Source organism: Corylus avellana, chromosome 9 (assembly GCF_965113065.1).
Source record: "Corylus avellana chromosome 9, dhCorAvel1.hap1.2, whole genome shotgun sequence".
Taxonomy (NCBI): domain Eukaryota; kingdom Viridiplantae; phylum Streptophyta; class Magnoliopsida; order Fagales; family Betulaceae; genus Corylus; species Corylus avellana.
The window spans coordinates 7,672,996-7,689,261 of NC_142498.1; the positions used below are offsets into that span (position 1 = coordinate 7,672,996).

General features: G+C 34.4%; 1 long non-coding RNA gene across 1 annotated transcript; it reads right to left on the minus strand.

The window, feature by feature from the left end:
• Window positions 1-6,499: 6,499 nt before the first annotated feature.
• LOC148583656 (uncharacterized) lies at window positions 6,500-8,311 on the minus strand. Its single transcript, XR_009441028.2, has 3 exons — window positions 8,103-8,311; window positions 7,938-8,022; window positions 6,500-6,664 (listed from the first exon to the last, which is right to left on the minus strand). It is a non-coding gene; the product is annotated as an uncharacterized LOC148583656 (long non-coding RNA).
• Window positions 8,312-16,266: the final 7,955 nt, after the last annotated feature.

Here is a 16,266-nt window from a genome sequence, read left to right on the forward strand (position 1 = left end):
CTTTTTCTTACAGCACCACCAGAAAGAACTCCACCATAAGCCCGGTTAGCAGTCGTCCTATTCCTCAATAACCTAGACCTCTTATACTCAGCAGCTCTCAAATGAGGAATCTGCAAACACAACAGCAAGCTTTGTATCATAGTAGAAAGTGTAGTAATAATTCAGGTGGACAAGATATAAATCCCACATTATCTCCATAATTGCATTATAACAATATCAATCATAACTTGCTATAAATCAAAACTCAAAGTATAGTATCAACATATTCTACAGAACTTGAATTATTCCATTTAGCAACATATGTGATTCAAGATAAATTGATATGTTTGTACAGTAAAAAGATGAGTTATATGCTTTTTTGAACAAGAAAAGAGAGAGGGAGCATAAAATTGTGCATTTCCCTCTGTAAATAATGGAATTTAAAAAATAAATAACTTGCATAAATTGCAAAGCATGAGTAATAGTGAATCAATTATGTGCAAGTAGTACATCTCCATGTTTTGTACTTAGACAAGCAGATGATTCTATCATGCTACAATGGAGTAATAGTGAACCAAGTTTTTGTAAACTCAAGTGTCTATGATCTTATATACATTGAAGAACTAAAAGGGATGTAACAAGAAACATAAGCATAATTCCAGAAGTTCAAACAATAATTCCTAGCAGATCTACATACCATGCATTGCTTACAAAACCAACAAGTTTCTAAGCAAGACAGAAATAATCAAGAGAAATAAAAGATTTGAACTCTTAGGCATTCTTCAATACTTAAACTTTATATGAGGTATGCTCGTGAGCTTAGACTAATTGTGCAATCTTCCAATCTGATATCATGTGGTTGTTTCGGCCACATTATAAACAACCTAAATGTTACGTGTGTTGGCCACTGATGAGAATGCAAAATGTTAAACTTTTCTCCCTTAATGTTTAGTCTTTTATACTTATTTGGTGCCTAAATGTACTCATTATTCTTTTATTTTGATTTAGGATGCAAATGGCGGCATTAAATGCAAAAGAAAGCTAATTGGGCGGTTTTGGACAGTTTCGACATCGCTTCGTAATCTGGGCCTAACTCTCTCATCCAAGCTCAGATTAAGATGATTCAAGATTCTATGGAACACCAAGAAAAAGTTCTACAACTTTTATGTTTTGAGTTTTGAGAGATACTGACCACATCAAGGTAGAAATCGGGCTTGAAGTTGCGGCATCTACACTGTTGACGTTCTGGAATGTTCCTTAGCATGCAAATCTAATATGTGGATCTGATGCAGTTTATTTGCGGATGTTTTGATCTGGTGCACGAAAATTCCAGCTGCAAATACCACCTTCCTAGTTATATTAGTACTTTATTTTATTTTTAATATTTTCCTTAATTAGTCAAATTTGGACATTGTTATTTTAGGATAATATTTAGAATATTTTTTTAGGAGATTTTGGAAGCTTCTAGTATAGGGCATAAACGTGTATAAAGAGGGGAATCATCAGACTAGAAGAGCATCTTCTCCCCTCTTCTCTAACTTCTCCTTTGAGTTTTAATCATGGCCTTGCGCGGCTAAACTTTCATAATTGGTCGAAGGAAACGGAAGCCTCGGAATCAATAAAACTGTGAGATCTAATTTGTTTTTATTGTACAATTTATGCTTTGAGTATTGGATGTTCTTCTGTGCCTATTTTTATGATTGTCACGTTTAATTACTAGGAGGCCTACTAGTTTATTATTCGTTGCAATCTACTGCTAGGTTAGACATCAAATCCGTAATTGTTTGATCCCTCCAATTTGTGAAGCAACTAAGATTTAATGATTTGCTGCGTCAGAAATTATTAGATCTTAGGAAGAACGTTTGACGAAATTAAATGCAACCGCTTGTGCTTGTATTGTTTAGCTTCATCGATCTCTCTAATTCTTAAAGCTGCTACTAGATTAAACCCTTAGCGCTTGTCCTGGGTTGTTTAGTAGTTAAGGTTAATTAAATCATTTGTTTTCTAATTAATTGCGACTAAGGAGAGATAGGAAAATAATTCCAATGGTGAATATTCAAAGTATGAATTGATATATATTTGCATCGATGATCAGTCGTAAAATTCCGATGGTGGATGTTGACTTAGACCAATGTTTGTTCTTTTGATTGATTTCAATATTTTAATTTGAATTGTTCCTTAGTTGTTCTCCTTAAAATTGTTTTCGTTATACTAAAACCCCCCATCCTTGTTCACGTAGCATAAAATTAGGCTAAATACTCTCCGTGGGATCGACCCTTACTCGCACTACTACATGTATTTTTAGAAGTATAGGTTTTATTTTTGGGTGCCTGCGACAGCACACCAGCCACAACATTTTTTTAGAATAGGAGTAAAAAATTATATTTTACTTCTCAATTTTTGAATAAGTTCACGAAAATTTGGTATGTTTGTTCAACTGTTTTATGCTTTAGAAGTAGAAACATTTAATAAGACTTGATACCACAATCTTATGTGATCAAGATGCTACGCCACAAAAACATTTAATAGAGTTGGGTAATTGAAAGTTGGATATCCTTAACCGAAAGTTTTTAAACTTCGGTTAAGGGTAAGCTAAGAAACAAACCAAGATTTTGCCAACTGATTAACCTTTTACGAAAATGACATCCGGCTAAATACTGTATATACCACTCAAATTCAATCATATTTGAGTAAGTTAAAGACAAGGATCTTATCGGGAATCTGCTTTTTGTTTGGTGCACAAGAAATTTGGAATCACCAACAAACTTTTCTACATGAAACTATAATAGAAATATGTCTTCTTTGAAGAAAAATTAATAAAGCAGTGGCTCCTCTAAGAAGTCATAGCTTTGCAGCAAAAGGCCATCATGCCATTCAGAATCCACCCAATTTTGTGGTGGGAATAGGATTAATATAATTAATTTTCAGAATTCAAACTCATTGCAACAAGACATTTAAAAAAAGGAAAGACACTAATTCTGCAAATTGCCACCCCAGACAACCTTCAATTCTTGGTTGAAGGTATTTTTTTTTTTTTCTAAGGGAGCGTTTGATATACAATGATGATTAATTGATTATCTAGAAATAAGAATGGGTATTGCAAGAAATATAACTCTTTTTTTTTTTTTTTTTTTATAGAAATTGCAGTGTCACAGCTACTTTAAACAAACATCACTCAGTATCCTACAAATTTTTAGATTAATTCTACACAATTTAACATGCTATTTACTTTATTTGAAATATTTGTTCAGTGATAAGTATTAGTTATATTAAAAGACATATATATAGTCAGCAATTCACTGAATTTCACACAATACAATTGGCGAGGTAGAAAAGGGTCAAGGATGCCTCCCAACCAAGAAAAAATTTACCTCATTTGAAATTGCTGCATATTATTCAGAAGTAAGGAAAAGAAATTCACCATTGTTGAACCTAAACGAGGACAGAATAAAGCATGAAAGCTGGACCAGTCAAATTATGCTTTGCTAACAATTTTGACATGTTAGCAAAGCCCCATATGCTTTCAACACCAGTATTACAAAAGTCTGTTACCCAATGAGTCCGAACACAAACAAACTTAGACACTTAAAAGGCCAAAATTGATCTATTAGGCAGAATCCATGGTATCAAGAATGACTTAGCGAAGTTAAACGGCCACTACCATGCCTTATAAGAGAAGCGAAGAATCGAGTTATGACTATATAAGAGAGCTAAGTGGCCCAATTTTTGTACCCCTTTAAACTCAATAGTGAAAAGAGGCTAGCAACCATATTTGAAAGAAGAGTCACAAAAATCTTCACCCTAAAACTGTTATGCCCATTTATTCCTAAAAGAAAATGATAATTATGACCCCACCAGCAGAAGAGAACAATATTTCTTATAGATGTGCATATTATATACTTTCATGTATATATATATATATATAAGAGATTAGCTATTCTTGACTTTCTTTTTCTCAAAAACTGAACCAGCAGTGTAAACTTTATGTTCTGCAACAGCTCTGACACCCTCAATTCCCATGTCATGGTATTCAGTCCACACATCACGACAGGTAGAATTTGCAACATTACGACCCTTAATGTAAGAAATGGAAGAAAGAGAGAGAATGAGAGTGGGGGATGCACTTGCAAAAACCAGAATTAAAAGCTTATATTCTTTTAATTCTGATCTTGAGAGTTCCCACCGTCAAGGATATCACTCATACTGAGAATTCTCACCCACCCAAATTGTAGATGTGAATAAAAAAGAAAAAAAAATTCCATATCTCTGATCTTCCATATACCCAAACAAATAAGAGAAATACTATATTAACAATTCTTACATATCTTACATATCTTTATCTTGACTTCCAATTAACATATATTTTTAATAAGTTGTCAAAGAATCACAAAGATTTTCTTCCATTGCAAGATATGGTGCGAATGATTATATGGAATAAGAATATTTTCGTCTTTGTAGACATTCACAATCGTAATTACAGTAATGCCCCTAGTTTGGTTCAGGTTCTTTCATTTTCTTCCAATCATCTTAATCCTTCTACCTTAATAATCAGATAACTTCCACAACCATATCACTTTAAGAAGTTCAATTGGAACCTGGCACATGTTATGATTCTTATGAATGTATGTAACAGGGATTTTCAACTTGACCATCTAAACCCAGTGTCACCACACACACAAATTTGTTCCACAAGACGCATCAACCTGTTAGGAGTTACTTTGTCCAACACTTTCTGTACATCAATATTTTTTTCTTCAATAGGTAGGCACTCATACACTTATATGGGATTGAACCTATGATACCCCAACCCCTTGTTTTATGGAAGGAGCTAGCATTTTGTCCAAAGAACATTGGCAAGTCCTTTTGCACATCATAGCACAACTTTTACATTGACAACTACTATATAAGCTTTAGACTGATGAATATAAAGGACTGGGTTTTCCTAGTATGAAAGATTAAAATTTTAGAACATAATTGGTTCAAAAACTGCCTGGCATATTTGCATCCAGTACTATGAGTCAAAAATTTTGAGCAAATTTGGTATATTTAAGGGATTTCAATGGAGAAAATATTTTAGAGACAGAAACCATTGTAAGCTGTTTACAAGCTCCCCTAGGACACACCAAGCTTTTTACAATCATGCATCAAAAATATAGTAATGTACTGCTCATATTTCTCTTTCAAAAGAAATAACTAAAAAAAAAAAGGAAAAAAGAAAGAAAGAACTAAAATAACTTAAAAGAAAAATCAAGAAAGACACTACTAGAAAGAGAAACCAAGCGATAAGAAAGACATAAATTTCTTGTGCTCGCATCTTTCCTTGGCTTGGATAACTTTGCATAAATCTTTGCCGGATCATGAAAAACCAACCACAAACCAAAATCCAAGATAATTCTTAGCATCCTGAAAAATTTATTTAAAAGATACCTAACATTTTAAGATAGCTTATTTGCATTTACATTGGGTAGATGGAAGAGAACTTGACTTCAGTTTACGAAATTATGTAAAATAATAACTAATGAATACATGTCATTAGTCATTATTCGAAGGATGTAGCATTTATTCCAAATTACATCTATTAAATTGGAGTGCGAATATAAAAACTTTTTCCAAGCAGAAAACTTAATTTGGTATGCAACCAACTCACTTTCCAAACATGCTAGGTGTGTCTGGTCGTCAGCTCAGTCAATACACAGGATCAATAAGAAACCAAAAGATCAACAGTGATGAATGCATAAAAGTATAAACAGCAAAGATCAGAAAAATCTCAATGAAGCTATACAACCCAAGACTTTAAAAGAATAAGCTACTCTATAACCCAAGAATAAGCTTTCTTAATAGCTGATCATGGGTTCTAAGTGAAAAACAGCCAAAGGTATGAACAGTTATAAGTCTATTTTGTATAGCTTTGGATTGTATAAGTAGGGAAACCTCTTTGCAGCTATAATCTATCTATACAACAGCTGGAAAGAAAGCTCGATTCGGAGCATGAACCAAAGTTTCTTTCCCAAGTAATTCACTTCCAGTGAATGCAAAACCAATTCAAATCAGCTAAACAAAGGATTGACTCAAGCACAAGCATCAATTACAAATCAATTTAAAACTAAAAAAAAAAAAAAAAAACTTGTACCTCAACAAAATCAGGATGCAACTGGCAATTATTATCTTTCACGTGATCTACAATCAGCCTTACAGCCTCCATAGTAGCTTCACCACCATGTTTTCCTTCATTGGTAAAAAGAGACTTAATTGTTGCATAGCAGTGTTTCTTGTCCAAGTAGTAGACAAATCCATTAGCAAGTTCAAATTGAGAATGAGAAACAACTAAATTGACATTGAAAGTGACTTTCCCTTTGTCCTATATACATTACTTCACTTTAGAATGAAGTTGAATTCTCCAATTAGTAAATACACTGCTTTTTCAAATTTTGATTTCTATGGTAACCCATAACAGCACTTCATGTGATTACTAAATAAGAATTTGATAAAGTAACAAGCAAAAGCTAAAAATAGATCAAAACCTTACGACATCATCTGAGGAACCTAAGTTTCTGAAAACAACACCTAACAATCTCTCCCGGAAGTTGAAGTGTGGAACTGCATCAAGCAAAGTACAGATACATCTAACAAAAACATTAGGGAGCGCAGGTTTCTTTTCTAATGCTATCAACTTCTGCAGATTTGCCTGTAAACATACATTAGAATAACAAAACTCTCATAATATATCATGATGATTCTGCAAGCTGTTCTGACAATCCTAACAATTGGTAGAAATAAGAAACCTCATGCAAAAATGATGATACATTCTATTCAAAATATCTTATAGATGGGCCTACAAGAGTGACCTAATGCCTCACGTATCAACTATTGAGAAAAGTCACCCACACTAGGATATGAATTTAACTAACAACTAAACCAATAACCATACTAATCCAAATGAAGTGATGCACTCTGCTTCTATTCCAAATGAAGCCAAACTAAGACCACAACCAATAACATATGTTTACCCAACATTTTGGCTTGCCATAAAGAGCAGAAAGTATAAGATACTATAAATTTACAATCAATGAGAGCATTGTAACTATTTTACTTCAATTATAATTCAAACTCTTTCATATCATCAATTCGTCACCCACGTGTTCTCACTAGTGAAGCAGAACAACTCGTTAGGCACGATTCACTTCTTTCTTTCCACAGTTAACATTTTTACTATGACCAAGCAATTGAAAGTCAAATAATAATCTTTACTTGTTTGCCCAGTACATGGAGAAACAATCCATCACCGACAACCAAAAATCATATATGTATGGGAAGCAAGCAGCTTCATTTGAGAAAAACAACTACCTCGTCATGTCACAAGCAATAAACCATAATCAATAATTTTGACAAGTATTATATTGGGATTGATTTTCAATTATATTGGAAAAACAAATAGATACTGAGAAACATTCAACATTTTTTTTTTATTTTTTTTTTTTTTGTATATCCTGTGGATTTGTAGCGACAGAACACAAAGTTCTGTTGATTGAATTACTGACTCCCTTAATCATCTTAGGAGCAGTGTTGTATATTTATGATCAGTTCCTATAAGTAGGCATGAAACGTTGGTTTTTACCTTCAATTGTATAAATGCCTAAAACTAGTGTAAGATTCTTGAATGCTATGAGAAATGATCAACAAAGCTCAAAGAAAACGAAAGAACATTTAAACAAGAGTACCGTCGAACATAAAAATCATTAGAAAAACAGAGTAAGAACACGTGATTAAAGAATATGTGATTTGAATTTAGACAATCAGATAAGCGAATACAATTCAAAGTGAATACAAATTTAATATATAAAACCCATCTCTGAAAATATATTCAAAGTGAATATATATATATATATATATATATATATATATATATATATATATATATATATATTTCTCAGTAATCAAAATCACTCAAAGAAACTAACCTGAGATCAAGAGACAGTGGAGAGTGGGGAAACCTTGGTTGATCACTTATATAGAGATTGAAGTCGGTGGAGAGTCCTAGAGAGACTGGGATTGATTTTAAATTGAAGTCAGTGGAGAAAGGTTCAGTGTTAAAAATCGCCCAATCAAAAATCAAGAAAACTCACTCCGTTGAAGACAGCAGAGAAGCAAGAGAGAGATCGAGTGAGAGGGGGGTGTTTTTGAGGGAGAGAGATCAAGAGTGACAGTGAGATTGAGAGTGAGTGTGATGAGGGAGGTGATCGAGTGAGAGGGAGTGTTAGGGATTTTGGTGTTTTGAGGGAAAAAAAGACATGATGTATGAAATTTTTGCCCGAAAATTTCAGAACCGCGCCATTGGTTGGTGCTCTATTTTTCGCACTCACATCAGCGGCGACAACAGCTAATTACTTTAATTTTTTAAAAATAAAAAATTTGAAATTCTATAACATTTATAAGGGTATAAAAGTCATTTTTAAGGAAAAATATAATTCACAAGTTATTTTTTTATAATTTATTAATAGCTTAAAATTTTAAAATAAAAATAAAAAATACACCAATAATTAATATAAAAGAAATTCACCAATAATTAAAATAAAAATAACGATCAATCAAACTAATTCACTAGGATCGATCGGATGTTCATATACACAAAAAAAATATATATATATATATATATCATGAAAAGATTGTAATCTATGGCGGGGCCTTCCTAATTTTCTTCTAGATTCACCTTAACTTGAAAAGTTTGGTTTAGTCTTCTCTTGTATTTGTGAGAGATTAATTAGAGTCCCTTTTTCCTATAATGAAGAAAATTGATTTTTTTTTTTAATGAATATTGACAAATTAAAACAATCTATTTAATTGTTAATTAATTAACCGTAGGAATAAATGAAATATATATACATTTGAAAACATCTTATATATATATATATATATATATAAATTAAGGTCACTTCATATATAAAGAAATTAAGAATCAAAATATAATAAATTAAAAGCAATGTTTTGATGGTCATGATTGAAAAAGTAATTATGATATGATGTATCATAATTAAATAGTGTCAAATTGGATCGATCATTTGATTGCATCACGATCAATCACACTAATATTGCACTTGGATCGATCGATTTTGATTATCACGATCAATCGGTTGATCTTATCATGATCGATCAGACGAATACACTAAGAGCAATCAAATGTTCGATTAAACAATCAATTTTGTCAAATTGGATCAATCATTTGATTGTATCACGATCAATCACACTAATATTGCACTTGGATCGATCGATTGAGATTATCACGATCAATCGGACTAATGATTGATCGGTTGATCTTATCATGATCGATCAGACAAATACACTAAGAGTAATCAGATGTTTGATCGAACAATCAATTTTGTCAAATTAGATCGATCATTTGATTGTATCACGATCAATCACACTAATATTGCACTTGGGTCGATTGGTTAATCTTGTCATGATCAATTAGACTAATATACTAAGAGTACTCGAATGTTCGATCGAACATTCAATTGTGTTAAATTGGATCGATCATTTGATTGTATCACAATCAATCACACTAATGCACTTGGATGGATCAATTGAGATTATCACGATCAATCGGACTAATGATTGATCAATTGATCTTATCATGATCGATCAGACTAATACACTAAGGCCTATTTTTTTTTTTTTTTTTGTTCTTCAGAACCATTATGGTTAATCGGTTAACCAATAGTAGCAACTTTATGTCGCCATTAATAAGGCCTATTTTTTATTTGTTTTCTCGTCAGGACCATTAGTGGCAACTTAAAAAGGTTGCCGCTATTGAGGGATCAATAGCGGAACCTTTTTAAAGTCGCCGCTGTTATTCACTTAATAACGGCAACCTTATGTCGCCGCTAATAATGCCTATTTTTTATTTGTTTTTTTCGTCACGACCATTAGCGGCAACTTTTAAAGTGGCCGCTATTGACAACTTAATAGCGGCAACTTTTTAAAGTCGTCGCTGTTATTCACTTACTAGCGGCAACTTTATGTCGCCGCTAATAAGGCCTATTTTTTTATTTATTTTTTGTCAAGACCATTAGTGGCAACTTTTAAAGTTGCCGCTGTTAGGCACTTAATAGCGGTAACTTCTATTGCCGCTAATAAGGCCTATTTTTTATTTTTTTATTTTTTTTTTCGTCAGGACCATTAGCGGCAACATTTAAGGTTGCCGCTGTTAGGAACTTAATAACGGCAACTTTATGTCACCGCTAATAAGGCCTATTTTTTTATTTATTTTTTGTCAGGGTCAGTAGCGGCAAATTTTAAAGTTGCCGCTATTAACCCCTCAATAGCAGCAACCTTTTAAAGTTGCCGCTGTTAGGCACTTAATAGCGGCAACTTTATGTTGCCGCTAATAAGGCCTATTTTTTATTTATTTTTTTTTCGTCAGTTCCATTAGCAGCAACTTTTAAAGTGGCCGCTATTGACAACTTAATAGCGGCAACTTTTTAAAGTCGTCATTGTTATTCACTTAATAGCATAAGGCCTATTTATTTATTTATTTTTTGTCAAGACCATTAGCAGCAACTTTTAAAGTTGCCGCTATTAACCCCTTAATAGCGGCAACTTCAAAAGTTGCCATTGTTAGGCACTTATAAGGCCTATTTTTTATTTGTTTTTTTTTTCGTCAGGACCACTAGCGGCAACCTTTAGGAACTTAATAGCGGCAACTTTATGTCGCTGCTAATAAGGCCTATTTTTTTATTTATTTTCTGTCAGGGTCAGTAGCAGCAACTTTAAAAGTTGCCGCTATTGACCCCTCAATAGCGGCAACCTTTTGAAGTTGCCATTGTTAAGCACTTAATTGTTCGGCAACTTAATAGCAGCAACTTTATGTTGTCGCTAATAAGGCCTATTATTTATTTGTTTTTTCGTCAAGTCGATTAGCGGCGACTTTAAAAGTTGCCGCTATTGACTCTTCATTATCGGCAACTTATTAAAGTCGCCGCTGTTATGCACTTAATAGTGGCAACTTTATGTTGCCGCTAATAAGGCCCATTTTTTTATTTGTTTTTTTTATAGGACCATTAGCGGCAACTTTAAATGTCATTGCTATTCACCCATTAATAGCGGCAACTATTGAAAGTCGCCGCTGTTACGCTCATAATAGTGGCAATATGTTGTTGCCGCTAATTGTGTTAAAATAGCGGCAACGTGTGTCGTTGCTATTGAGTGCCTAACAGCGACGACCATCGGATGTCGCCGTTGATGAGTAGTAAATAGCGGCAATAATGGTTGCTGCTGTTGGTGTTGCTGCTAAATATCAATTATTTTAGTATTTAGCATCCGCTAATAGCGGCGTCTTGGTTGTTGCCGCTAATGAGAGGTCATTAGTGGCAACCTTTAAAAGTTGCCGCTAATGACCCGCTCATTAGCAGCAACATTTGGGTCGCCACTAATAATTTGGTTGCTAATGACCAAATTTCTTGTAGTGTGTAATGGGGAGTTACTGTTTCCTCGTCAAGAGTTGCGTTAGGACAGGGATGTAACGGGATCAGAGCTGAAGCTACTGTTTTCTCGTCAGAAGTCTCGTTAGGACAGGCTCATGACAGGTATTTAGATCTACAATTTTATTCTTTGTGTCTTAACAAGGATTAACTCCTGTTATGACGAGGATGGCTCAAAATATCTTATTTTGGCGTTCCCGTCCTAACGGAAGATAATCCCCGTTAAGACAGAAAGAAGTAAAATTCCAGATCTATAATACCTGTCTTATTTTCATAACTCTTTGAACCTCTCAATTTTCCATTTATGCTCTTTTGAATTTGGAGGTTCCTAGTGAAGAAATGGTTGCTACTATCACTCATGGAAATGATACCATTCACTGTTCTTTGTACCAAGTAAGGCTGCCTAAAAGGCTTTGTGCATTCTCGCTTACTTGGGGTTTTTGTGCTGATTTCAAACCACACCATACACATCACTCAACCGCAAAGAAGTCTACCGAAGGGTTGGTAAGGAGATGCACTGCATGAAGATGGTCATGATAGAGACAAGCTAGGATGCTTGTTGTTCTTACTAAGTCTAGAGGTCTTACAGGGAGTGAATATCATCTGGTCTATAACTCTAAATTTTCATTTAATGATTTTTCGGGTTTCGCTGCCCCAAAGTGGTTTTTTCCACTTCGTCAACAAATCTTGTGTTGTGGTTGCGTAAATATTCTTTATTGTTGTGTTGGTTTATTCTTAAGCATAACTATTTATTTTCTTTATATAAACTACTTAAGCGATTGTTTTGGTTATATAAATCACTTAAGCGTTTGATTTGGGGGTAGAACACAATCCTAGTTGTTCTTTCAAACATGAATGATGGGTGAATGGACAATAGTTTACCTTGAAGATGACAAACTTCCCCAAAGCCTTCTCCTTCTCTCTCAAGAAAATCCCCTCTCACTCTAGGGTTGGTATTTCTGATGTAAGGGGAGGCTTAGGGATGAAGGGGAGATATTTATAGGGTATAGAGGCATGCTGCCTTTTGCAAGGGTGAAAAAGAGGTTAAAAATGCTTTTCAGACTGTCACCAAACGTTTGGTATTATTGGGCAAATGTTTGGTGTACTATTACACAATGATTCTAAGGTTGTAGGTGGAAGGTTTGGTTAGTACAGAGTAGGTCAAACTTTGGTAAATGAACATTCGGTGTGGTCCCCTACTGAACGTTTGCACTAAGGACATGGTCAAAATGTTCGGTGGCCCCCTACTGAACATTTGGCCAGAGAGTTAAGGTTGGGTTTTTTTAGGACTATTTTTCAAATGAGTGTTAGATTAGGGATAAGAAACTTCTTTGAAAGTTATAAAAAGGTTTTATAGGTTCAAATGAATGGTCATTTTTAAATAAATCATTCTTTAGTAATTTGGGGCATCATAGCATGGATGAATCATATGCACTTTTGACTAATAGGAAATATATAGCCTGTTAAAGGCATATGAAACTAATGAGCTACAAATATTACAACTCACATTAATCCAAAGTCCACTAAAAGGCATTATGATGAGTTTGGTTTAATATATATGCTCTGTTAAGTGTAAAAGAACGTTGATGATGTGTATCAAGAAAGACCTTATGAATAATAGCTTTTTGAGGGAGTACTTGATCAAAAGTTCAACGCTGGAGGTTGATACATGGTTTTGTGTACTGCTGAAGTTGTCAATTGTGGAATGGGTGTGGACTATGTTCCCAACTACGGATAATTGATACCATTTGTTTGAAAACATAGCAAAATGAAGTCACTCTTATTATGGTGCCAATAAGACACATATGGTAAAGGGTGCAATCAAATAAAATGAAAACAAAAGTGCACACATCAAGCGTATCATGATTTGACGCTAATCTGTAGATCTCACAGATAAGAGTTGATGTGATTTTTTTTTTTTTTTTTTTGTACCAAGGGAATCATGTGCAACTAGAGTTTATTACCACATATTATAGTGTGATTAAGTGAGAGATGATGATGTGGTGGTAATCACACCAAAAGGAGTGTGGTCATCCCCACACCCAATTGTCCACATGAAAGATAGTAACTTTCGTAGAGGTTATCTGAAAAGAGAACCAACACAACTTCTGACTAAGAGTTGTGTTGGACTCTATAAATAAAGTACAATGGGATTAGTTTTACGTACTCTTCCTTTAACTGTATCCCATCTATTTTCTCATAGTCGTCCATTGGATTTACACCCTAAAGAGAAATTATTCTGTTTGATCATCTGTGAAAAAACCCAATGATTGGATCATTTGCTTTACATGCATCAATAATTTCTGTAAATTTGGTGGACTTTCTTTGTTAGTTTGGACACTTTTAGGTTTGTTGGCTTTTTCTATGTTAGTTCTATGTTTGGTTGAAGAGGAAACCTAGCATTTCTAAATGTGGTTTTGATTTTGCATGTTCTTTTGTTCTCAAATAATTAATTACTCAACTAGGCCAGTGTTAAAAGCCAAAATATTCATATTTTAGCCCTTAACTTACATTTGTTAATCCTTTAGTTTTGGTTAAATTCTGCCATTTTAGCTCTTTTATGTGCTTTCACTGTTTTTGTATGCTTTTGAAAGAAAAGGAAGCAATTTCAGAAGTTTTGGGCTTAAAGAGTTATTTTGGAGAAAATTGGAGGCTCTGGTAGTGCAATCGACCACAGGGGAGCTGCGATCGAGTGCATTACAAGCAAAGACCAAGACGAGCGCCAGGCGTGTGCTCGTGCATACAAGCAACAGTCTCGATCGCACCTGCGATCGAGCACCCAGCACGGAGGATCGATCGCAGTCCTGCGATCGATCGCACACGGGCTGCAATCGAGCGCACCCGTGCGTGAGGAGCAAGCTAGCCGCCAGCCTTGTGATGGAAATTGTTAAGTTTAGGGTTTTGAAGCTTTGTGCGAACTAGGGCTCAAACCCTACGTTTTTTAGGGTTTCTATAGTATTCCTAAAGCTTATAAATAGACCCTTAAACCTTTAGAATAGACAGACAATTTTCAAGGAGAAGAATTGGAGCTCTTCCAGTTCAAGTTTCGGGTTTATTCTTTTCCTTTCTATTTTATTTTATGAAGATGTTTAACATCAAACTCATGTGTAATTAATTTTCTTAGTAGGGTTAGATTGAAGCCCTAATTATGTTTATTTAATATTCAATATTGGCGCCTTTGTGATGATCATGTTGTGATATATAACTTGATTAATTCTAGTTTTCATGAATTCCTCATATGTGTTTGCCTGATCAACATATGCATGTGGTATGGACTAGTTAGTTAAATCAATTTGGATGACCGAGTCCTGGGTTTAATAAAAGTAACAAAAGAAATCCACGCCGAGTTCTTAGGTTAATCAACATGGGGAACCGAGAGTAAATATCCATACCCTAGGCCTCATGTGTTTGTCGATTTTCACAAATTCATGCTTTCTTAAAGAACAACTTAGTACACACCCATGCCTAATTCGTTGCTTAGGGAAATCAATAGCTTAAGGAATAGACACCTAAACCCTTAGGTTGACAAACATTAAGTATACATAACATGATCAAAGCATTGGCATATTGTTATAATATCTAAATATAATTAGTGGTGCATATCAAAGCCCTACCTTTTATTATTATCAACTCAAAATTAATCTTTGTTTTGTTTTACTTATGGAATTTATTTTAAGCAAAATTTAGCAATCCTCGTGGGAATGATCCTGTACTTACACCATATACTACTATGTTGACCTTGTACACTTGTGAGTAAAACATACAATTATTTGCCTATTAATTTAGGTAGATATTTGCACAACAAGTTTTTAGCGCGGTTGCCGGGGATTGCAGCATATTTTGTTTAAAATTATTTTCCTTTATCTTTGTTATTTTAATTTTTAATTTTCAATTTTAAATTCAATTTTTATCAAAAATCAAAAATATTTTTCGTTTTTCTTATTTTTTCTGTTCTATGTTGGTTTCAGATTGCGGCACTTGCATTCTGTTACTGCGATCGAGCGGAGGCCGAGTGCAATTGAGTGCACTAACCTGCGATTTGGCGCAGTTCCAGGGAGCATCCGTACAAGCAGCATTGAAGTTGCTTTGACTGCAGAGGCAATTTAACTTATGCAAGGTCGTCGATCTCAAGATTTAACCATCCTTCCACTCGATCTCGAAATTGAGCGGACAATTCGACAAAGGCCTAGAGACAAAGAAGAAGAGGAAGAAGTTCAGGAAACAATGGAAGATTTGTAAGAGAACCCACCAATAGTGCCAAGACCACTAGAGGCAAATCCACCACCGGTGCGAAGACCAATGAAACAGGCTTTCATTCCGACAAACCTCAACCAGCCATCATGCATAGCCTATCAATCGGAGGTGGAAGGCAATTATTATATTTCCCCACAGATACTCAATGCATTGACTCACTTTAGGGGCACAACTACTAAGCATCCTAACTTGCATCTTAAGGAATTCTTTGATCTATGCAAGTTTCAGCACATACAGGGACTAACTCTGGAGAGACTCAGGTTAGTCCTCTTTCCTTTTTCTTTGAAAGATACTACTAAACTGTGGTATAATTCTTTGCATGCAGATTCCATCCATACTTGGGAAGAGCTAGCCACTAAGTTCCTAAAGAAGTTTTTCTCAGCTCAAAAGACAATTCAGCTTAAAAGGGAGCTTCAAACATTCCAACAAAGAGATGGAGATCTTTTATACGAGGCATGGGACCATTTCAATGCATTACTTCTGAAGTGCCCATATCACAACATCCCTCAAGATGATCAGGTACAAATTTTTTATGAAGGATTAGATGACACTAACAAAG